Genomic DNA, 25,844 nt, shown 5'->3' with positions numbered 1-25,844 from the left:
TTTCCCACATCTCCAACATTTATCATTTTTCCGTTTTGTCATGTCAAGTGAGCATTTTGTCAACCTGGTAGATATGATGTAGTACCTCAGAATTGTTTTGATTTGCATTCCTACAATCAATATAGATTTAGAGCATTTTTTTCATATGACTATAGATAGCTTTAACTTATTCACCTGAAAACTGCCTGTTCAATTTATGGAGAACAGAAGAATTCATGACCAAACAGAAGATAAAGAATGTTATGAAATGCAAAATGGATAATTTTGATTACATTAAATTGAAAAGATTTTTTTTTGCACAAACAAAGCCAATGCAAGCAAGATTAAGAGGGAAGCAGAAAACTGGGAAAGAATTTTTATAACCAGTGTCATTGATATGGGCCTCATTTCTAAAATATATAGAGAATTAAGGCAAATTTATAAGAATACAACTCATTTCGCAGTTGAAAAATGGTCAAAGAATATAAACAGGCAGTTACGAGATGAAGTAATTAAAACCATCATATGAAAAAATGCTCTAAATCACTACTGATTAGAGAAATGCAAATCAAAACAACTCTGAGGTACCATATCACACCTATCAGATTGCCTAAATGATAAAACAGGAAAATGATAAATGTTAGAGAAGATGTGGGAAAATTGAAACACTAATGCATTGTTGGTGGAGTTTTGAAATGATCCAACCATTTTGGAGAGCAATTTGGAACTATGCCCAAAGGGCTATAAAAATGTGAATACCCTTTGATCCAGCAATAGCAGTTCTAGGGCTATATCCCAAAGATATCATACAAATGCGAAAAGGACCCACATGTATAAAAATATTTATGGCAGCTCTTTCTGTGGTGGCAAAGAATTGGAAATTGAGGGCATGCGATCAATGGAGGAATGGCTGAATGAGTTGTGGTACATGAATGTAATGGAATATTATTGTGCTATAAAAAGTGATGAGCAGGCAGACTGCAGAAAAACCTGGAAAAACTTGCATGGTCTGATGTTGAGTGAAATGAGCAGAACCAGGAGAACGTTGTACATACTAACAGCCACATTATGTGATGACTAATATTGATAAACTTAACCCTTCTCAGCAATGCAAGGATCTAATTCATCTCCAAAGGTCTCATGATGGAAAATGCTATCCACATCCAAAGGAAGAACTATGGAGTTTGAATGCAGATAAAAGCATACTATTTGCAATTTTTTTTCTTCTGTTTTGTTTTGTTTCCTCTTTCTGGTGGTTCCTCCTATTGATTCTAATTCTTCCTTACAATATGACTAATGTGAAAATATGTTTAATAGGAATGCATATGTATAGCCTGTGTCAGATTGTGAGTCATCTTGGAAATGTAGGGGGGAGGGAGGGAGAGAAAAATTTAAAACTCAAAAGCTTATAGAAGTGATTGTTGATAGAGCAAATAAATTAATTTTTAAAAACTTCCTGTTAATATCCTATGATCATTTATCATTTGGGGAATGACTTGTACAAATGCATTTTCCAATGCAAATTTGGAGACTGGAATGGTGCAACAGGTTTCAGGTTTGTTGGCAAAAAATAAAATGAGTCAATTGTCTTTGTTCTCAAGATCCCTAACTTACTGATGCAAGTTAGCAGAGCAGGCCTCCCTTTAACTTTATGAATGAAAACAGTTTAAGGTCTACTTACTGGGTTATTACATCCTAACATTTGTGTGAACTGAGAAGTCCTTGTGAGGTAGAAGGAATAAACAAATGAGGACCAAATGGATATGATTTTATTAAGCAACCTAAACATCACTTGCTGACAATAGACCTTGTCTCAAGTGCTGGCTGGGTGACTTACTAACTGGATGGTAATGGCCATGGCACTTCATTTTTCTGAGCTTCATTTTCCTTAACTCTAAAAATAGGGATAATATTATCTGCCCCCTTTTCCCTAACAGAAATGTTCTGGGGAAACTAAGAAGATATTTTTTTTAGATTGTAAAGGATTTTATATATTGCCATAGTAGATCCCTTGTAGCGGACTTATAGGAGTATAGAACAAGAGTGGCACAATTTGAGTGGACCTAGATTGATTATGATTTTAATTAATGGAAGGAATATCCAAATAAAGGAACTTATAGATATGAGAATTGGAATAGAGTGTTTTATGAATGAGGAGTCATTATTGTTGTCAACCTCATACTCATCATCATTATCATGATCTTCTTAAATGGAGTTCAGATAAAATGGTCCTGCCATGAGTTGTTATTTAGTTATTATCCTTTTTATATTTAATATTCTTTAGATTGTTACACAGGTGAGTAAAATCACAACTTTTATAATTGAACAAAAGCTTTGGGATAATAATAACAACAACAATAACAATAATATTTATGTGGTGGTATAAAGTTTGCAAAGTGCTTTACAACTATTCACTTTTATCATTACCACAACCCTGGGGTCTGGGTGCTATTGTTACCCTCATTGTAAAGATGAGAAAACTGAGGTAGAGAGAAGCTGAGTGACCTATGGTCACATAGGTGAGGTTGGATTTCACTTGAAGTCTTCTTGACTCCAAATTCAGTGCAGTATCCACTGGCTCACCTAGTATCCTCTAGACCTCATCTTCTGTGGATTCACTGAAAGCATTTTTGTGATAACTCTAATAATAGACATAGATGTTGTGTTATTCATTATATTAATTATATACATATATGTATGTATATATATACATATACATATATATATACCTTCTACTTCATTTTTTAATTCAACTTGTACTTTCTTTATGTTGAACTTCTTATCGCTATTAATAACCAGAAATCTCAATATCAATCTTCTTTGGAAGTTATCTCTCCTTTAATTTTCTTGTTTCTCAAGATGTAATAACATTTTTATTGATTTTGAATTGCTTATTCTGTTCTTTCCACTTCTTTAACTCTCGGAATCATCTGAATCTTTTGATTTTTGTTTTCAGTTGCTTATTAAGAGAATCTTGAATTTATGATAAGCTTTGGTTTTCTGGATTCTATCCCATGCATCTTATTTGTTGTGTTAATGGGGCAAAATGCTATTCAAAATTTATTTCATGTGTATACCTATTTTATATTAATATAATTTTCCATTGTCTTTATGCACCTGTTCAAAAATAGTGCAAACTGTGTCTGTCTTTGTATCGTTTGACACCAGACAGACCTTGGAATTATTCCATGATAACTTCATTTTTCCTCCAATGGCTCTTACCACTGCAACTGTTACACTATTGTAGGCATTTCTTCAAGCATTTTATACCATTTCAGTTAAGCATCACAGTAAAGTTATTTTCATTTATGTTAGTTATAACAGGTACAATCTCTCTCTCTCTCTCTCTTTCTCACACACACATTTCTGTTACTATATTTGATCTGTCATGCTAATTCATACTGTCTATACTTAGAAAGGGTTATTTCTTTTTAAAAAAAAATTCTCTTCTAAGTGTGCTCATCTCCTTTACAAAAGTATTTAGGACTTGATATTATTTTTGGCATCTGTTTTCCTAGTATGTGAAATTACTGGAGTTGGCATTCAAAATGAAGAGTTTCAGTTACTTCAGGTTCTTCAACTTTTCCCTCTTTAGATTTAAATACTTTTAGCACTCATTTAATATAATATGGATATAGGAATGTAGTGGCTTTTATGATTGCTTGCATTGGTCTGAAATACATTGTTTTTTTGACTTGGAGGTAAAGATATCGTTGATTAACTAAAAAAAAAAAAAGAGTAAGAAGTTCTTTCCTACAGTAGGTCAGATCTGTTTCCAAATTAATCATTTTATAAAACTTTCACATTGGAAAATCTCTTCATTCCCTTTTGTGCACATACATGGTTTGCTTACCTTAGTGGTCAGTGCCATGGCAACTGAAGCATTTCCAGGCAGTGGGTATTTGTTTGTTTGTCTTTCCTTCATGTGGTACCATAAAATGAAGAGATATTACTTGCTCTGCTGTCCTTTGTATTTAATTAATCACTGCAACAATTCCAAGTAAGGTAGCCATCAATCCTACACCACCCTGCCTAAATATTTGTTCACTTCTTATGAGAAAGAACATTACACTGATCAAGGCACTAAACTAAGGCATATCACCAGAGGACAATTCATCAGTATTTCAGGGTTCCTTCTAGTTCTTCACAGATTCCACAGCAATCTCAGGATACCTAAAATCATTGTAATATATTACCCTAGCTGACATTCTTTCTATTCATTCATTCATTCATTCATTCATTCATTCATTCATTCATTCATTCATTTATTTATTTGTTTGTTTGTTTGTTTGTTTGTTTATTTTTAGTTTTCAACATTTACTTCCACAAGATTTTGAGTTCCAAATTTTCACCTCATCTTGCCCCTCCCCCCACATTCTGAATACCCCTTCCCCTAGTCTGCTTTCCCTGCTATCTCAACCCCCTTCCCCTTCTATTTTCCTGTAGGGCAGGATAGATTTCTGTATCCCATTTCCTGTATTTCTTATTTCACAGTTGCATGTGAAAACATTTTTTTAACCATGTGTTTTTTTAAACTTTGTGTTCCAAATTTTCTCCCTTCCTCCCACCCCACCCACCCTCATTGAAAAGGCAAGCAACTCAATATAGGCTATACTTGTGCAGTTATGCAAAACACTTTCATAGCAGACATACTGTGAAAAACTAACTCTATTTCCCTTAATGCTAAATCCCCCCATTTATTCTATTCTTTCTTTTGACCCTGTCCCTCCTCAGAAGTATTTGTTTCTAGTTACCCCTTTTCCCAATCTGCCCTCCTCTCTATCATCCCCCTACTCTCTTGTCCCCTTTCCACCCCTTTTCCTGTAGGGTAAGAGAGATTTCCATATTCCATTGAGTGTGTATGTTATTCCCTCCTTAAGTTGAATCCTATGAGAATAAGATTCACTCATTTCCTCTCACCTTCCCCCATTTCCCCTCTACTGTAAGAGCCTTTTATTTTTGTGAGATAATTTACCCCATTCTACCTCCCCTTTCTCTTTCTCCTTGTATAATCTTCTCTCACCCCTTAATTTTATTCTCCAGATATGACCCCTTCATCTTCAACTCACCCTGTGCTCTCTATCTATCTATATATACACACATATAATTCTTTCCCTCCAACTACCCTAATACTGACAAAGGTCTCATGTGTTACAAATATCATCTTTCCATGCAGGAATGTAAACTGTTCAACCTTAGTAAGTCTCTTATGATTTTTCCTTGTTGTTTACTTCTTCATGTTCCACTTGAATCTTGTATTTGAAAGTCAAATTTTCTTTTCAGCTCTGGTCTTTTCATCAAGAATGCTTGAAAGTCCTCTATTTCACTGAATGACCAATTTTTCCCCTGAAGGATTATACTTGGTTTTGTTGGGTAGGTGATTCTTGGTTGTAATCCTATCTCCTTTGCCCTCCAGAATATTATATTCCATGCCCTGTGGTTCCTTAATGTAGAAGCAGCTAAACCTTGTGTTATCCTTATTGTGTTTCCACAATATTTGAATTGTTTCTTTCTGGCTGCTTGTAATATTTTCTCCTTGACCTGGAACTCTGGAATTGGGCTACAATATTCCTAGGAGTTTTCTTTTAGGGATCTCTTTCAGGAGGAGATCGATGGATTCTTTCCATTTCTATCTTGCCCTCTGGTTCTAGAATATCAGGGCAGTTTTCCTTGATCATTTCTTGAAAGATGATGTCTAGGCTCTTTTTTGATCATGGCTTTCAGATAGTCCAATAATTTTTAAATTATCTCTCCTGGATCTATTTTCCAGGTCAGTTGTTTTTCCAATGAGATATTTCACATTGCTTTCTAATTTTTCATTCTTTTGGATTTGTTTTACAGTGTCTTGATTTCTCATGTAGTTGCTAGCTTCCAATTGCTCTATTCTAATTTTTTTTTTGTTTTAAGCATTTGGGGTTAAGTGACTTGCCCAGGGTCACAGAGTTAGTAAGTGTCAACTGTCTGGTCTGATGCTGAATTTGAACTCAGGGCCTCTTGACTTCAGGTCCGGTGCTCTATCCACTGTGCCATCTAGCTGCCCCAATTCTATTCAAATTTTTAAGGAAGTATTTTCTTCAGTAATCTTTTGGACTTCCTTTTCCATTTGGCCAGTTTTGCCTTTTAGGGCATTCTCCTCCTCATTGGCTTTTTGGACCTCTTTTTCTTTTGGGTTAGGCTATTTTTTAAGGTGTTATGTTCTTCAGTATTTTTTTGGGTCTCCTTTAGCAAGCTGTTGACTTGTTTTTCATGATTTTCTTGCATCACTTTCATTTCTCTTCCCAGTTTTTCCTCTACTTCTCTTACTTGCTTCTCAAAATGCTTTTTGAGCTCTTCCAAGGCCTGGGACTGATTCATATTTTTCTTGGAGGCTTTGGATGTAGGAACTTTGACTTTGTTGTCTTCTTCTGGTTGTATGTTTTTTTTTTTTTGTCACCAGAGTAAAATGATATACTCTGACTCTTTTTGTGCTGCTTACTCATGATCCCAGCCAATTACTTGAGTTTTGTATGCTTTGTTTAGGTCACAGTCTTCTTGCAATGTAGAGAATGTAGTGCCCCAAGCTTCAGGGTTTTGTACAGCTGTTTCCAGAGATACTTCTAGGGACCTGCAAATTTTCAGTTCTTCCAAGGTGGTATGACAAGGGGTGAGCTGTTTCCTCTCCACCACCACAACAAGCTCCTCCTCACCCCAGGACTGCCCCTCAGAACTGTGACCTAGATCCAAGCACGGGGCAGAGCAAGAGATTACTGCCTCAGCACTGGCAAAGAGATCACTGCAATCCGCCTCTGATCAGCCACTCGATTCCCCCTCAGTCTGCTGGCCAGAAGCTTAGGAGGCAGCCACAGCCTGTGCTCAGGACTTGTGGCTGAAACCTAGCTTCTCTCTCTCAGCGCAGTCACAGACTTTTCCCACTGACCTTCTAAGTTGTCTTTGGTGTTCATGGGTTGAGAAGTCTGGAAACCACCATAGCAGCCCATGATTCAGCCCTCTGAGGCCTGCTCCAGTTTTGCTGTGGTCTGCATGCCTGCACCAAACTGTGCTCCTCTCCCAGCCCGGCGTGATATACTTTTCTGATCAACCATTCAGACTGTCTTGAGCTGGAAATTTGTTTCACTCTGTCTTTTTGTGGGTTCTGCTGCTTTAGAATTTGTTTAGAGTCATTTTTTACAGGCATTTGGAGGGGTTTGGGAGAGGGCTCAAGCAAGTCACTGCTTTCCCTCAGCCATCTTGGCTCCACCTATGATTTATAATCTTAGAGTGTTGCCTAGGGCCCTAAAAAGTAAAATGACTAGCTCAGGGTCACATATCCAGGATATGGCAAAAACAGGACTTGAACTCAGGACTTCCTGACTCCAAGGTCATCCACTCTGCAATGTGGCCCCATTTATCTTAACGTTCCTCAGATCTTCCCCCTGCCCAGATAATCTGCTGCCTAATCATGTTTCCCTCTTCCTGTAGGTGGACTTTTTTTCTTCCTAAGAGTTGTTTTGAAATTCAGTCAAGTGCTTTTAACTATTAATATTTTTTTAACTTGTTTTGTTTTAGGAAACATATAAGGGGAAGAAGGCCCAGAATTTGCAAGTACTTTGCCTGAGGCAACTGGCACAGTCATTCAAGGCCCTTGATTTGAACCTAGTTCTCCAACTCTTGGGCCAGTATTCTTTGAAAACCAGTAGTGTGTGTGGTCCAAGCCCAAAGGAATGACCCTTTCCCTTCCTCTCAGATGACTGAGAAATTAAATAACACCATCTGAATTTCTGGTAATAAGGGCAAACATTAGAAGAGTATCAGTTTTAGAAATAATCAGTTTTCTGTCCTAAACGTATCCTGTCACTATAGTAACTAGGTGCTCATTTTCTCTTATCAAGGGATACGTAATACTGCTCTGTGTCAATAGATCCTTTTTAAGAGACGGTTAGCATGACTGGGAGTTCTAGCCCCAATTCAGTCATTAAGTGGCTTTGTGACCTTTTTCAAGTTTCTTAATCTTCCTTAAATTCAGTTTTCTGGTCTCAAGTGCAGACAACGCTTGTCCCACTCATATCACAGAGATCAGTGTTTGAATAAAGGAGGCTGACCAAAAAAATCATAGAATGTTCAAATTCTTCTTTATATAACTCAACAATTTTATTTTGCAGGTTAAGATAGTGAGGCCTAGGGATGGGGATGCCTCATTCAAGGTCATACAGTAACAGAAATTCTTTGACAAAAGTGTTGTGATTGCTCTATAATTGTCAGCTGTTTTAAATATACCTTCACTAAATTCTTCCTTCAATTCCTCATCATGAGAGGCAATATAAGTTATTAAAGACTATGATAGGAGAACATGAGTTCTGTCAAGTACTCACAAATTGGAAAGACTTTAAGAATGGTCAAGGCTTGTACTTGGGTACCCACTCATTGACAAAGTGAGACTGGGACTCACAGTCAAAGTCACTTTCTCTGCAGTGGGATCTACAGATATGATATCTTCCTAGGAGCAGGTTAGCTAAGTACTAAAACATTCATTATTAGCTATGTCCTTTTCTAGATAAACTCATTATTAGTCACAAATAGAAAGGTTAGTTACAGAATGATAAAAATTGTAAAAGTTTTGGTCACATTAAGTCACAAAAGCATTTATTAAGACATGAAACAAGAGGCATGTGTATCAGTGGCAGGAATACCCACAGGAGATGAAATCACGTCTTTTGAAGTACTTTATTGTTATTAATATTATAATTACTCCTGCATGGTAGGGGAAAGGGAGTATTTACAACCCACAGAGCAGAACAAGACTTCAGGCTTTAGAGATAAAAATGGAAGAAGGTCCTTAAGATCTAGGGCCACCACCCAGCTCCTTCAGACACTCTCCCTGTGTGTCTCTTGCAGGCCCTATTTCAATTACTCAGCTCTTGAGTCCCACTCAGTGTTTGCAGAAATTACAGGCCACAAGGAGGTAATTTACTTGTGCCAACATCCCCGTCCTTACACAGTGGCTCTGGTGTATTTTTAATTGTTATGTCCGGCATTGAGAGAACTAAGAAATGCTGACATGCTGGGATTTAGCCAGCTCAAGGAACATACTCCAGTTGAATCCAAAATGAGGACTTTTTTGGAAAAGAAATTCAGACAACTCTGGTGTTGAGCTGGAGACCTATGGCTCAAGATTTGATTTTCTGATTTGACAATCAGGATACATTCTCCATGGGAGAGAAGAAAGCCTTCATGTTGTAGTGAAACTAATTAGTACGATATCCTTGGGCAATTCTGGGAGTTTGAAAGAATAGGAGAAGACCATTCAATAGCGGCAGACTGTTCTAAATGGAGAGAGAGACAGACAGGATTATGGATCACAACTCATGCCTCAGAAATAGTCCCTATTGACCATGAGAGGTACTTAAAAAGAGTTTGAGACTGGGAGTCAAGTAATTTGATTCAGAAAGCAGCATGCTAAAGATGGGAGCCCTGTATCTGGGGACCAGGAGTTCAAAGTGTGAATTTGTTCCCTATTACTTATTATCTTTATGATTTTGGTCAAACAGTTTAACCTCTCTTTCAGGAATTCTTAACATGGTTTAAGCAAACTTTTAAAAATTCACTTATTTATTTTATTATTTCAATAAGTATGTTTCAATATAATTAGGTTTCTTATGTCATCCAATGTATTTTGTCTTATTCAATTAAAACTGTTCTTAGAAAGGATCCTTAAACTTCACTAGCCTGTTAAAGCAATGAAAGAGCTTTGCAAAACTCTTAACAGGTTCAAAGACTTTAGCAAACTGCTAAAGGGATTCATAACCCAAAAAGTTTTAAGAAATTTTGCTCTGTAGGCCTCGGTTTGCTCATGTAAAAGGTAATATAGTAATGTCTCATTCATTTATTCACTCATTTACAAATATTTATTAAGTACCATCTGTATGCAGCATCATTGAAAGGGGATGCAAGGTTTCTATAAAACATAATTGTTGCTTTTATAGAGCTTGGAATCTAGTGTCAGGTATCTTTTATGTGGCAAATGTGACTATCAAAAACAGCCAAGGACTGGAAAGGATGCAATTAAATAAATTAACCAAATTATTAGTGCCTATTATCAGTAATAAACTATAATATACACTGATACAAATAGAATATGGAAATAAAAGTCCTCTGAGTTGCTAAAGTAGATCCATAAATACCAAAAACTAAATTTATACACTTTACTTTGAAGAAAACCTCTAAATCATTCCTTCAGAAACAGTCCCTCTAAATTCAAAGGTGGGCTATCTGGTTTCCACTGGACCCAGCAGATTTTAAGCAACAAACTAGATTTAAAACAGTTGTTCAGGGCAGCATCACTGAAAGAAGCAGTGGAGGGGTATAGTTTAAAAAGCACTAGATTTGGTATTAAGGACATGAGTTCAAATCTCATTTTTTGCTATTGTATGACTAATATGACTTTGAGAATGTCAGTTCTCTCTGGGTCACTTTTTTCACCTGTGAAATGAGGAGCTTGGACCACATGATATTTAAGGTCTTTCAAGTCCTGAATCATAGATTCTTTTTATTTCAAATTACGACTAAAAGGCTAAAATGCAGAAGAGGAGGAAAAGTCATAAAAAGTAGGCAGTAAAAACTTAAAGAGTTTAGCATGAGATCAGTTAGTTCAAGATAACATTCATAAAGCATTTTTCATCTTAAGTCCTTTGGAATTGTTTTTGGATCATTGTATTGCTGAGCACATTTAAGACATTCACAGCTGATCATCTTACAATTTTACTGTTTCTGTGTACAATATTTCTACTGGTTCTGCTCAAGTCACTTTGCATCCATTCATATGAGTCTTTCCAGGTTTTTTCTGAGAGCATTTCACTCATAATTTCTTACAGCCCAAAAGTATTCCATCAAAATCATTTACCACACTTTTTTCAGCCATTCCCCAATTGATGGGTATCCCCTCAATTTCCAATTCATTGTAATCACAGAATGAGCTGCTAAAATATTTTTATACACATAGTTCCTTTTCCTTTTAAAAAAAATCTCTCTGGGGGCAACTAGGTGGTGCAATGGGTAGAGTTCTGTCCTTGGAGTCAGGAGGACCTGAGTTTAAATATACCCTCAGATATTTGACACTTACTAGCTGTGTGACCCCAGGCAAGTCACTTAACCCTGAATGCCTCACTAAAAAGCAAAAAAAAAATATCTCTGGGATATAGACCTAGTAGTAATATTGCTGGGTCAATGGGTATATTTGATTTTACAGCCCTTTGAGCATAGTTCCAAATTGCTCTCAAGGATGGTTGAATCAGTTCACTACTCCACCAACAATGCATTAGTGACTAGATTTTCCCATATCCCCTCCAACATTTGTCATCTTCCTTCTTTCTCATATCAGTCAATCTGATAGATGTGGGATGGTACCTCAGAGTTGTTTTAGTTGTGTTTCTTTAATTAATAGTGATTTAGAGCATTTTTTCATATTACCAGAGATAACTGTTTTCTTCATCTGAAAACTGCTTGTTCATACCCTTTGATCATTTATCAATAGGGAATGGCTCTTCTTTTTTAATAAATTTGATTCATTCCTTTATATATTTGAAAAATGAGGGCTTTATCAGAGAAAGTTGGTACAATAATTTTTTTCAGTATGATTACTGTGTATTTCTCTCCATCCTATTTTTCCACTATTGATCCTATTCCCTCTTTTTACCTTATCCATCCTCAAAAGTGATTTGTTTCTTACTCTTGACTCCCTCAATCTGCCTCCCTTCTATCAACCCCCCCTTCTTTTATCTTATTTTCCCTCTACTTTCCTATAGTGTAAGACAGATTTCTATACTCAAATGTTAATGTATGTTATTCTCTCTTTGAGCCAATTCAGATGACAATAAGGTTCAACATTCCCCTTAGCTTCCTCTATCTTCCTCTCCACTGTAAATACTATATCACACTTCTTTTATATGAGGAGGTGATCAATAGATTCTTTCAATGTCTATTTTACCCTCTGGTTCTAGAATATCAGGGCAGTTTCCGTCTTGATAATTTTTTGAAAGATGTTATCTTGGCTCTTTTTTTCTGGATCATGGCTTTCAGGCAGTCCAATAATTATTAAGTTATCTCTCTTTCACCTATTTTCTATGTCAGATTTTTTTTCCAATGACATATTTCACATTTTCTTCTATTTTTTTAAAAATTTTCTTTTGTTTTGTTTTATTGTGTCTTTTTGTCTCATGGAGCCATTAGTTTCCACTTGCCCAATTCTGACTTTTAAGGAATTATTTTCTTCAGTGAGCTTTTGCCCCCCCCCCCCACAAATTTGGTCAATTCTGCTTTTTTAGGAGTCCTTCTCTTCAGGGGATTTTTTTTTGTTTCTTTTACCATTTGGCCCATTCTGTTTTTTAAGATGTTATGTTCCTCAGTATTTTTGTGCTTCTTTTACCAAACTGTTCATTCTTTTTCATTATTTTCTTGTATCACTTTCATCTATTCCTAATTTTTCCTCTATCTCTCTTATTTGATTTTTAACATCATTTTTAGCTTTTACAATAATTCTTTTGTGGGACTGAGACTAATTCACATTTTTCTTTGAGGTTATAGATGTGGCAGTTTTGACTTTGATGCCTCCTTCTGAGTTTGTGTTTTAGTCTTCCTTATCATCATAAAAACTTTCTGTGGTCAAGTTGCACAAAAAAATACTCTGAAGCTTGGGGAATGCTTCCTCAACCCTAGGAGCAGAGCTGAACTTTAACATTAAGTTAAAAGTCAAGAAATAAGATGGAAAAAGAACTTGATTCTATAAGTATATAATCATATCATCTGCAAAGAGTGATTGTTTTCTTTCATTATTGCCTATTCTGATTCCTTTAATTTCTTTTTCTTCTTTTATTATTATGGCTAGAATTTCTAGGACAACATTGAAGATTAGTAGTGATAATACACATCCTTCCTTCACTCCTGATCTTATTGAGAATGTTTTTAGCTTATCCCCATTACAGATAATGCTTGTCCTTGGTTTTAGATTCATACCACTTATTATTTGAAGAAAAGTTCCATTTGTTCCTATATTTCTAGTGTTTTTTTAATAGGAAAGAACATGTGTTGTGAAAATTTTTTTTCTTGCATCTGTTGAGATATTCATATGATTTTTGTTGGTTTTGTTATTGATATAATCAATTATGTTGATAGTTTTCTTATGCTGAACCAGCCCTGTACTCCTGATATAAATCCCATCTGTTCATAGTGTATAATCCTGGGGATATATTGGTGTTATCTATTTGCTAGTATTTTATTTAAAATTTTTGCATAAATATTCATTAGGGAAATTGGTCCATAATTTTCATTCCTGTTTTTGCTCTTCCTTATTTATGCATCAACACTATATTTATTCATAAAAGGAGCTTTATAAGGCTCTTTATTTTCCAATAGTTCCAAATAGTTTGTATAGTATTGGAATAAATCATTCTTTAAATGTTTTGTAGAATTCACTTATAAATCCATCTGGTAATCATATTTTTTTTGTTTGTGTGAAGGAGAGAAGATTTTTGGCTTGTTCGATTTATTTTTTTAAGACAAGGTTATTTAAGCATTCTATTTTCTCTTCTGTTAATCTGGGCAATTTATATTTCTGTAAATATTCATCCATTTCACTTAAATTATCATATTAATTGGCATGAAACAAGGCAAAGTATGTCCTAACAATTGTTTTAACGCCATCTTCTTTGGTTGTGAATTTACCCTTTTCGATTTTGATACTGGAAATTTAGTTTTCTTCTTTCTTTTTAAAATCAGATTAAACATTGGCTTATTTTATTGTTTATTTTTTATTCATAATACCAACTTCTACTTTTATTTATTAACTCAATGATTTTCTTACTTTCAATTTTATTAATTTCTCCTTTGACTTTCAGGATTTCCAATTTGGTGTGTAATTGGGGATTTTTAATTTTTTTCTAGATTTTTTTTAAAATTGCATGCCCAATTCATTGATTTGTTCTTTTTCTATTTTATTGATGTAAATATTTAGAGATATAAAATTCCCCCTACATACTGCCTTGTCTGCATCCCCAAAATATATTGTCTAATTGCTGTAATTCTCTTTAATAAGATTTTTTTGTTATTTCTATGATTTATTCTTTGACCCATTCATTCTTTAAAATTAGATTATTTAGCATCCAATTAACTTTTAACCTACACTGTTACAACCTTTAATTAAAATAATCCTCATTGCATTTTGGTCTGAAAAGTGTGTTTTGAAAATTTCTGCTTTTCTGCATTTGTTTGTGAGGTTTTTATGCCCTAATACATGATTAGTTTTTTTTTTGAAGGTACAATGTACAAATCAGAAAAAAGAAATGTATACTCCTTTCTAGTCACATTCAATTTCTTACAGATATCTATCATAGCTAACTTCCCTAAAATTCTATTCATCTCTCAACATTTTTCTCATTTATTTTATGGTTAGATGTATATAGTTCTGTCAGGGAAAAGTTGAAGTCTCCCACTAGCATAGTTTTACTGTCTATTTCCTTCTGCATATCATTTAACTTTTCCTTTAAGAATTTGGATGGGGAGGAGAAAGCCAAGATAGTAGAGTAAAGGCAGGATCTCATTTGAGCTCTCCCCCAAAACCCTCCAAATACCACTAAAAATTACTCTAAACAAATTCTAGAGCAGAAGAAGCAACAAAAAGGTGGATTGAAACAAATTCCCAGCACAAGACAACTTGGAAGGTCAGAAAGAAATGTCTGTTGCACCAGCTTGAGAAAGAAGTATGGTCCAGTACAGGCCTCTCCAGGGCAGTCTGGGCCCCAGCTAACCTGGCACAGGACTCAGGGTGACTGAATCACTGGGAGCAGTGGCAGTTTCCATATCTCGCAGTGCACAGATGCCAAAGACAACTTAGAAGGTCAGCAGGAAGGGGCTATTGCACCTGAGTGAGAGTGGAGCACAGCCATGCCAGCAGAGGAAACCAGGAGCAGGCCTTGGGAGTGACTGAATTAGCAGTGGCAAAGCAGCTGTTTCTAGATCTCTCAGCCCACAGATGTAAGTGGGTCAAACATCTAATCAGAAGCGGATTACAAGGGTCTTTTAGCTACCACGAAGGCAAGGACTCTGGTGCTTTGCCCATACTCAGATCCAGGTTGCACTCTTTGATGACATTCCCAGGGTGAGGAGGAGCACTAGCACACCAGAGCTTGCATCAACAGTGGAGGAGGGACCCACCTCACAGTTTCAGGGCAGAAAAGAGTGCTTGTGATTGCCAGAGTACAGGCCAGGAGAGTAGTAAAAACCCCTCCTTAGATCATACCACTTTGGAAGAAATGAAAACTTAAAGGTCACTGGAAGTATCTTTGAAAACACCTGCACAAAATTCTTGAAGCTTGGGACAGTGCACCCTGCACCCTGTAAGCAGAGCCCTACTTTAACAAACAGTTAAAGGTCAGGTAATAGGTTGCAAAAATGAGCAAACAATGGAAAAAGAAAAACTCAGACTATTGAAAGTTACTGTGGTGATAAGAAAGATCAAAGCACACATTCAGAAGAAGGAAACAAAGTCAAAGCTCCCATATCCAAAGACTCCAAGAAAATTATGAATTATTCTCAGGCCATGGAAGTGCTCAAAAAGGATTTTGAAAATTAAGTAAGAGAGGTAGAGGAAAAATGGGAAGAGAAATGAGAGTGATGCAAGAAAATCATGAAAATCAATTCAACATCTTGGTAAAGTAGACACACACACACAAAAAAATAATGAAGAAAGTAGCACCTTAAAAAACAGACTAAACTAAACAGCAAAAGAGGTCCAAAGGCTCACTAGAGAAAATAATTCCTTAAAAATTAGAATGGAGCAAGTGGAAACTAATGACTTTATGAGAAATCAAGAAACAATAAAATACAATAAAATAAAACCAAAAGAATGAAAAAAAGGAAGACAATGTAACATAACTCATTGGAAAAAAAGCTGACCTGGAAAAGTGATTCAAGAGAGATAATTTTAAAATTATTGGACTACCTGAAAGCCAAGGTAAAAAAGACAAAAAAACAAAAAACAAAAAAAAAACCTAGACATCATCTTTTAAGAAATTATCAAGGAAAACTGTCCTGAAATTCTAGACACCTCCTGAAAGAGATGCCAAAATTAAAACTCTCAGGAATATTATAGTCAAATCCCAGACCTTTAAGGCAAAGAGAGAATATTGTAAGCAGCCAGAAAGAAACAATTCAGTTATGGTGGAGCCACAGTCAGAATAACATAGTATTTAGCAGCTTCTAGATTAAAGGATTAAAGAGCTTAGAACGATATTCTTGAGGGTGCAAAACATCTAAGATTACAACCAAGAATCACTTACCCAGCAAAATTTAGTATAATATTTCAGGTGAAAAATGGATATTTAATGAAATAGAGGACTTTCAAACATTCTTGATGAAAAGACCAGAGCTAAATAGAAAATTTGACTTTCAAATACAAGACTCAAGAGGAGCCTACAAAGGTAAACAGGAAAGGGAAATCATAAGGGACTTAATAAAATTAAACTGTTTACATTGCTAGATGGGAAGATGATATCTGTAACTCATAAGACTTTTCTCATTATTAGGGTAATTAGAAGGACCATATATAGCCAGAGGGCACAGGTGTGAGTTGAATATGAAGGAATGACACCTAAAAAATAAAATTAAGGGGTGAGAGAGGCATGTACTGGGAGAAAGAGAAAGGGAGAGGTAGAATAGGATAAATTATCTCACATAAAAGAGGGAAGAAAAAGCTTCTGCAGTGGAGAGGAAGAGGCAAAAGGTGAGTAGAGTGAGTGAACCTTATTGTCATCAAAATTGACTTAAAGAGGGAATAACATTCACACTCAATTGGGTATAGCAACCTATCTTAGCCAACAGGAAAGTAGGAGGGGAAGGAAATAAAAAAGGATGGGGAGTGATAGAAGGGAAAGCATATTGGGGGAGGGAGCAGTCAGAAGCAAAACACTTTTCAGGAGAGACAGGGTGAAAGGAGAGAGAGAATAGAATAAATGGGGGGGATAGGATGGAGGGAAATACAGTTAGCAATAGTAACTGAAAAAAGTTAAAGCAAGTTTCTCTGACACAGGCCTCATTTCTCAAACATATAGAGAAATGAGTTAAATTTATAAAAAAGATAAGAGCCATTCCTCAATTGATAAATGATCAATAGATATGATCAGTTTTCCAGTGAAGTAATCAAAGCTATCTATAGCCATATTAAAAAAACACACTCTGACTCACTATTGACTGGAGATATGCACATTATAACATATTGAGGTACTACCTCATACCTTTTAGATTGGCTAATAGGACAGAAAAGTTAAATGACAAATGTTGGAGGGGATGTGGGAAAAAATGAGACATTAATGCACTGTTGGTGGAGTTGTGAACTGATTCAACCATTCTGTAGAGCAATTTAGAATATGCTAAAAGGGCTATAAAACTATGCATAACCTTCAACTTAGCAATATCATTATTAGATTTGAATCCAAAGGAGATAAATCAAAAAAGAAAAGGACCTATACATACAAATGGCAAATGGCTGAACAAGTTGTGGTATGTGATTATTATGGAATACTATTGAAATGTAAGAAATGATGAGCAGGATGCTCTTAGAAAAACCTGGGAAGACTTGCATGAACTGATGCAAAGTGAAATGTCTTGTGTACAAAGTAACAGCACTATCATAAAATGATCAGCTGTGAATGACTTAACTATGCTCAAAAATACAATGATCCAAGAGACCTCTGAAGGACTTGTGATGAAAAATGCTATCCATGCCTAGAGAAAGAACTGATGGTGTCTCAATACTGATTGAAGAATACTTTTTTACTTCATTTTTCTTGAGTTTTTTTTACCTATGTTTTCTTTCACAACATGGCTATTATATGTTTTGCATAACTACACATGTATAACCTGCTTGCCTTCTCAGTGAGAAGTGGGGAGGGAGGAAGGAAGAGAATTTGGAACTCAAAGTTTTAAAAATAAATTTAAAAAAATTTTACATGTAACTGGGGAGATTTTTAAAAATATAAAATGAATGTTTAAAAAAAAAGAATTTGGATGCTATGCCATTTGGTGCCTATAAGTTGAGTTTTGACATTACTTCATTATCTATGTTACATTTTAGCAAAATATTTTTTCTTTCCCTGCTTCTCTCTTTTAATTAGTATATTTTTGCTTTAGCTTTGTCTGAGATCATGATTGCCAACTCTGCCTTTTTTTTTAACCACAGCTGAAGCATAATAGATTCTGCTCCTGCCTCATACTTTTACTCAGTGTGTGTCCATTTCAGGTGTGTTTCTTGTAAACAACATTTTGTTAGATTCTGGTTTTTAATCCACTCTGCTATCTGCTTCCATTTTTTCTTGAGCTCATCCCATTTCACACTCACAGTTATGATTAGTACCTGTGTATTCTCATTCATCCTATTTTTTTCTTGTTTATCCTTCTCTCTGTCTCTGTTTCTCTTACTTTATGTCTCTCTGCCTCTGTCTTTCTCTGTCTGTCTGTTCATCCATCTATCTTTCTGTCTGTCTCTCTCTGTCTCTGTCTCTCTCTCTTCCTCCCATCCCCCCATTTCTCATCAAAAGTCTGTTTTGCTTCTTACCACTGTCTCTATTAATCCACCCTCCTTTCTAGCACCACCATTCTCCTAACCCTTCCACTCCTGCTTCCCTGTTGGGTAAGACTGGTTTTTATACCCAAACTAAGTATGACTATTATTCTCTTTTGGAACTAATTCTGATGACACAGGGTCAAATTTTGATTGTCACACTCTCTCATTTTCCCCTCCACTGTAAAAGTTCTTCCTACATACATCTTTTATGTGAGATAATTTTATTCATTCTACCTCTCCCTTTCTTCTTCTCCTAATGAATCCCTCTTTCTCATCCCTTCATTTTTTTCACATCATGCCATCATAGTCAACTCACACCCATGCCTACTGGCTATGTATATTCCTTCTAACTGACCTAATAATGATAAAGTTCTTAAGAGTTACAAGTATCATCTTCCCATATAAAAATGTAAATTATTTAACCTTCTTAAGTCTCTTATGATTTCTCTTTCATGCTTACCTTTTTCTCCTTCTCTTGATTCTTTTATTTTAAAGTAAAATTTTCTGTTCATCTCTGCTCTCTATCAGAAATGTTTGAAAGTCTGTTATTTCTTTAAATAACTACTTTTTTCCCCTGAAGTATTATATTCACTTTTGCTTAGTAGATTACCCTTGGTTGTAATTCTAACTCCTTTACTTTCCAGTATATTACATTATAAGCCCTTCACTCCTTTAATGTGAAAGCTGCTATATTTTGTGTGATCCTGACTGTGGTTTTAAGATATTCTTGTTGTTTCATACTAGTCATTTACAAATATTTTCTCCTTGAACTGGAAGCTGTAGAATTTTGCTATAGCATTCCATGGAGTTTTCATTTTGTCATCTCTTTTAGGAGGTGCTTGGTGGATTTGTCAATTTCTATTTTTTCTTTGGATATAAAATAACAAAACAGTTTTCCTTTATAATTTTATGAAATATGATTTCTAGGCTCCTTTTCTAATTATGGCTTTCAGGTAATCCAATAAAGCTTAAATTATCTCCACTCAATCTATTTTCCAGATCAGTTGTCTTTTTCCAATCACATATTTGACATTTTATTCTATTTTGTCATCCTTTTCATTTTGTTTTATTGTTTCTTGATGCCTTCTGAATGAATTATCATTCACTTGTCCAATTTTAATTTTCTTTTTTTTTTTTACTGTTAACAAATGTTTTCATTTCACTTTTATTTGCTTTCTAATGTCATATTTACTCCCATGCCATAAGCTTTTGTTTCTTCAGTTTTTTCTGGGATACCTTTTTCTTTTGAGCAACCTCCTCTTCTGGTTTAGGAACAATTTGTTCCTTTTCAGAAGGATCACCTCAATATGGCAAGGAGAACTCATGTATGGGTTGATCTGACCATGAGCCCTGTAAGTACGCCGTCGCATTTTAGGCACCATGTTAACCTGGATATGCTCAATGACGAGAGAATCCACATCCAAACCCTTCAGTTCTGCATTACTCTCTGCATTTTTAAGAATATGCAGCAAAAATTCAGCACTCTTTTTGAGCCAACGACCCTGTGTCCAACCCCACTGCTTAGCCTGGGCACACCTGCCAACTCCACCATTATATCGCCTGAAGGGAACACGTTATTTCTTCAATGTGACATCTTTCAAATACTTGGTACCTTTTCAGATATGCATGCCCTTGATAACTGGGGCTGTTTCATGGGTGTTCTTGAAGTGAATCCAGAGATTTGAACCCCTTAACTGGCATGATTTTGTGGGGTTCTCTGGATCAAGGGAGTACCTCACCATTTTAAATGATTACCTAGGACGAGTCAAGGGAAGAGCCCAATTTTAATTTTCAAGGAATTATTTTCTTCAGTAAACTTTTATGCTTCCTTTTCCATTTGATCAATTATGCTTTTTAGAGCCTTCTCTTTAGTGAATATTTGTGCCTCTTTTGCCACTTTTATAATTTTTTTTCAAGCTGTTATTTTCATCAGTATTTGTGTGCATCTTTTACCAAGATGACTCTCTTTTGACAATTTTCTTGCCCCCCCTCTCATTTCTTTTTCCATTTTTTCCCTTTACCTCTCTTATTTGATTTTTAACAATCATTTTTGAGCTTTTCCCAGAATTCTTGTTGGGCTTTTGTCTAATTCACTTCTTTTTTTTTCTTTTTAGACTTTTGATGTCTTATGGGTTTGTGTTTTGATCTTCTCTGTCATTACAGTAGCTTTTTTTATGGTAATATTCTTTTTTGTTGTTATTTGTTCACTTTTCTAATCTCTTTCTTGACTTTTAATTTTTTGTCAAAGTTGGACTCTGTTTCTGATTTGGAGTGGACACTGTCCCAAGCTTCATGTTTTTCATGCTCTTGTTTTCAGAACTAATTTGTGGGGGGAAGGGGTTGTAAGTTTTTATTTGTTCAATGTGGTATGAACCAAGAAGAATTTTGATCATTGATCTCCAGTTTTTACCCAGAAAGGGACCAGTGCTCATGCTTCTCTTTTCCCTGGAACTGTAACCAGGTCCCCTGATCTCCTGAATCTGCAAGCACTACTGTTCTTTTCTGCCTTCCAGCTAAGACAGGGTTCCCTGCTCTCTTGTAAGTGACCAGAAGCACTCTTCACTCCCTGAAATTATGACTAGGGCTGCTACTCACTTTTAAAAATGCTAGTGCTCCTCTTGGTCCTGGAACTGAGACAGGGTACCTTGTTCTCTTATGAGCAACCAAAAGTGCTCCTCTTCATCTTGGAACTGTGACTAGAACCCCTCCTCTCCTACAATTGATAGCTCAAGCTACTCTTCACCCTGCAACAGGGATCTGAAACTGAATAGAGGCAATGCAACAGGATCTTTCACTGAGTAACAGAAAAAGGTTTCCTTTTTGACCCATTATTCAACCCTTTACCATCTCTGGGATGAGAGCTTCTGAAGCTGCTATTGCTGCTGTTGCAACTACCTCCAAGGCTTTGTTCTGGTGTTGTGGCATGTGCCATGGTGTGGGCTGTCTTTTTGCCATAGTATCACAGACCTCTCTGGCCAACTTCCTAAGTTTTTTTTTTTAATCTTGAAAATGTCTCATTCTGACCTTTTGTTGGTTTTGCCATTCCATAATGAGATTTGAGGCAACATTTTCAAGTTGTTTGAAGGGGAATATTAGGAGAGTTCAGCTAAATTTCTTTCAGTATTCTACCATATTGACACAGCCCAACTAAACCTAATAGAGTTTTGAAGGTTTCTAGAATGTGGCTTTTATTACAATTTGGAACTGTTGATTTTTATTACAGATCAGTATTAGGGAATAGAGGTGGAAAAGACCCTTCAAATGTTTTTAATCCAACCCCCTCATTATGCAGATAAGTAACCTAGGTCTCAGAGATAATGAATTGACTTGCTTAGAGTTACCCAGCAAGTGATAGTAGAGCTGAAATTCAAACACAGATCATTTGACTTCATATCCCTTTTCACTACTTCATGCTTCTAAAAACAATTTTCATGAAGTGATTAGATAGCACCATGTGACAAGAGAGGAGTGGTCAATGAAAGAAGCTGAAATGATTTTCATTATTCTTGAGTTCTTTCTAACCATGAGAAGGTGTCCATAATAAGTGGGAAAGGAAATATAACTCAGATTTTTGGGGTACCTCTGTGACTCCACAGAGGAAAAGTTCAAAACTTAGAGGAAAATGATAAGTATTTATTCATTTATTAAAGGAAATGTTCTTGCTTGCAACTCATCAAGCTGTGAGGATTGGGAATCCTCTACATCAATCCATCAGTCAATGAATATTTACTGACTGCCCGCTATGGGCCATGCTAGGCTGTCTAAACAAGATATCCAGAGCAAGACAAAGTGAGGCCAGAAAGAAAATGGAGGAAAGCTGAAAGCTAAGAAATAGCTATATTTTTTCCAATGAACCATTTATCATTGGTATTCTACATTGCCACAAGGTAATCCTTTCTTTTATTTCCCATTTATAATCATTTATTTAAAAGTCTCTCTCTCTCTCTCTTTCTCTGTCTCTCTCTTTCTCTGTCTCTCTCTCTTTCTCTCTCTCTATCTCTCTATCTCTCTGTCTCTCTCTCAATCTCTCTGTCTCTCTCTCTTTCTCTGTCTCTCTCTCTGTCTCTCTTTCTTTCTCTCTCTCTGTCTCTTTCTGTCTTTCTCTGCTTCTGTCTCTCTGTCTCTCTCTCACAAACACACACATGCACACATATTTGAGTTTCCCATATTATTTATCATAGTGTAATATCAAATGTACTAGGTTGTTGTTGTTTTTCAGTCCTTTCAATCAAGTCCAATTTTTTTTGTGTCCCCATATGGGATTTTCTTAGTAATGATACTGAAGTGCCTTGCCATTTCCTTCTCCAACTCATTATACAGATGAGGAACTGAGCCAAACAGGGTTAAATGACTTGCCCAAGGTCACAAATCTTTTAAGAGTCTGAGGCCAGATTTGAACTCAGGAAGATGAGTCTTCCTTATTCCAAGCACAGAGCTCTGTCCACTGGGCCACCTACCTGCCCTCAAAGTACTGGGTTAGGTCACTTCATAAGAAATCTGGTCCAAAATGTCACAGTAACTCAATGCATAATTATCTTGAGTATGTCACTTCTTTGGCTGGACATAAATTTTCTCATATCTAAAGTGAGAAACATCAGGAAATATCGTGTATTCTCTGTCTACCTTATGACACTATTGTGAGGACCTAGACAGAATGCACAATCATCTACATTTCAAATAGAAGGGTCCTCAGTATACTCCTAGTCTCATCTGATACATAAAGCCATCCTACATCTGGTCTTTGCATAAAATACTTTCAAAGATGATGTTGATCTGCAGACAAGTGAAGCACCTTCAATTTTTAAGCAGTTACTCAGATATGCTATTTTCTATCTACATGTAAAAATCTTATAAGATTTCATGACCTATGAAACCTTGGTAAAGACTTTGTTAAAAGGTTCATTTGGGCTTGGTATCAAGGAAAGCATAAAACAAAGAGAAATATAGTCATCAAAGGTATTTTATAATAACATGCAGAATGCCCTATGGAAAATCAAAATAAAGTAGTTTCCCTACTGATGAAGATGTTCTTAAAATGCTCCCATTTTCTTGAAGATATTGTGCAGATTTCATTGGGTCTCAAATACTACAATACCTTTCCAGTGAGATTAGATTTCATTCAGAAGAGATTGGTTGAACTATTCACAGTGGAAAAGTTTCCCACTCAGATGAAATTGACTTAACTATCCACACAAAAATTAAATTGGATGATGACTATATATTAACCAGAATATGGAATGTAATTAATCCTATAACCCATTGAATTAGTACATTTATATCGTTTTATGCAATATGAACATGTGCATATGTATGTATTCATATACCAATATATGTATACATATGTTAATATATACATACATGTATATGCATATAGACATATGTCAATATACATAATCTAGAGGTGTGTGTATACATGCATGCGTATACGTCCATAAATATTCTCCCAAAGATGCTACGTAGATATGAATCACGGGAACATTGTGATAACAGAAGAATCAGATTTCTGAATGACTCAAGATACAAAAAGGGTAGAAAGAGGCTTAATCACATTATCAATGATTATTTTCACACAAGAAGTATTAGAAGAGGCATGACAAGGACCTCTATAAGGAGAGCTGGTCATGTAGTGAGAATTAAAATAACAGAGAGATACTCCAAATAATGCATAGTATCCATAAAACATTTTTCAAATTTTACTGATGCTTCTTATTTTTGATATGTTAATCTACCAACATAACCTCTTCTGACCTTCCCCCAGCCAATTGGATCATTTCTTAAAACAAGTAAAAATAATTAAGGAAAACCAGACCAACAAACTACTTTTGACTGCATATGTACCTATTACTTCTGCAATGATAATATGTATGTTACATCATCTGTTGTCTGGTTACACATAAAGTAGTAAAATAACTGTAGAAATGACTTTAACATATTGGATGAATTCACTTGGAATTTGTCATTTTGTTCCAGCCAAACTTTCCAAGCCTTGCTTTAATGACTTTCCTTCACATTGCCATTCCTGCCAATCAGTCTTGCTGTTGTCCATACTCTATGTTCCATCTCCTGTCTCCTTGCCTTTACCCAGGCTGTTCTATACCTCAAATACACTTCCTCTTAATTTCTTTATTATAGAATACCTAGCTTTAATTAAAACTCAGCTCAAATGTTTCCTCCTATAGGAAAGCTCTGCTGATCCCCTAAGTTGCTAGGACCCTGCCAGTTGAAATGGATTTGTATAAATTTTGTGTTTAATTTTTAACAATATTCCTATTGCTTCCCACAACAAAATGTAAGATTGTTGGGAAAATTTCATTTTTGAAATTTTCATTTTTGTATAGCATGCACTAGTTATTTAATAAATGCTTCTTGAATCGATGAATGAGTAAAAGATCATTTCTCCATTTTCCCTGCTACATTAGAATCTTTGACCTGAATTTCTTCGATAGACCTTCCTCCCAAATCAATGGCAGACTAAATTAGCATCATGTTTTCCAAAGAGGGCTTCTTTTTTTTTTACTCCTACCCCACTTTCCCCACTTTGTCTACTCAAGTTGCAGTCAACACTGTGGGGGTGGGGGTGGGACAGGAATTCTTAGAGAAAACATTTCTCCCTTCCTCTCCCCACTTTCAGAACCTTGGTGGAGGAGTACAAAGCTCTGCCTCCCGGATTGGAGGACCACTTCTGCCCTACTTCAAAGAAAAGAAACAAAAGATGTCTCAAGGACTCCTTTGGAAATTCACTATCCAATATGATGAGCCTTTGAGCTGTTTCCATGGCAATTTAAGCTTTTTTTTTAACATGGGAATAATTTCTGAAAGTGGAAATTTCCCTTTGTCTCCTAAAGTCAGTAACCTTATTGCTTTGCTGTGTATACGTACATGTATACACAAACCTGGGAATCTTGGTTAACCTTTTTATGTTGTAAGGCCTCCTTATTCCTTGATTTTGTTTATCCTTTTAACTAACCTAATTGACTATCTATGTAGGGACCAGAGGAAGAATTTCCTCTACTACTAAGACACTTTTATTCAGATGCTGGACTTAGAATTGAGAAGACATGAGATTAAATCCTACTCCAAGTATTGACCCTGTGGACCTGGGCAAGTCTCAGTTTGCTCATAATATTATCTACCTCCTATGGTTACTTTGAGGATGTAACGAGAAAACATATGGTAAACATTTTGCAAACCTTGAAAAGCATACATATATGTATAGATAAAGATATGTATATATACACACTATATGTATTTGTATATACATGTATGTTTGCACTATATA

This window comes from Vombatus ursinus, unplaced genomic scaffold (assembly GCF_900497805.2).
Source record: "Vombatus ursinus unplaced genomic scaffold, bare-nosed wombat genome assembly UNPS02014786.1, whole genome shotgun sequence".
Classification (NCBI taxonomy): domain Eukaryota; kingdom Metazoa; phylum Chordata; class Mammalia; order Diprotodontia; family Vombatidae; genus Vombatus; species Vombatus ursinus.
The sequence above is the reverse complement of the archived record's forward strand: the minus strand, read 5'-3'. Positions refer to the sequence as shown.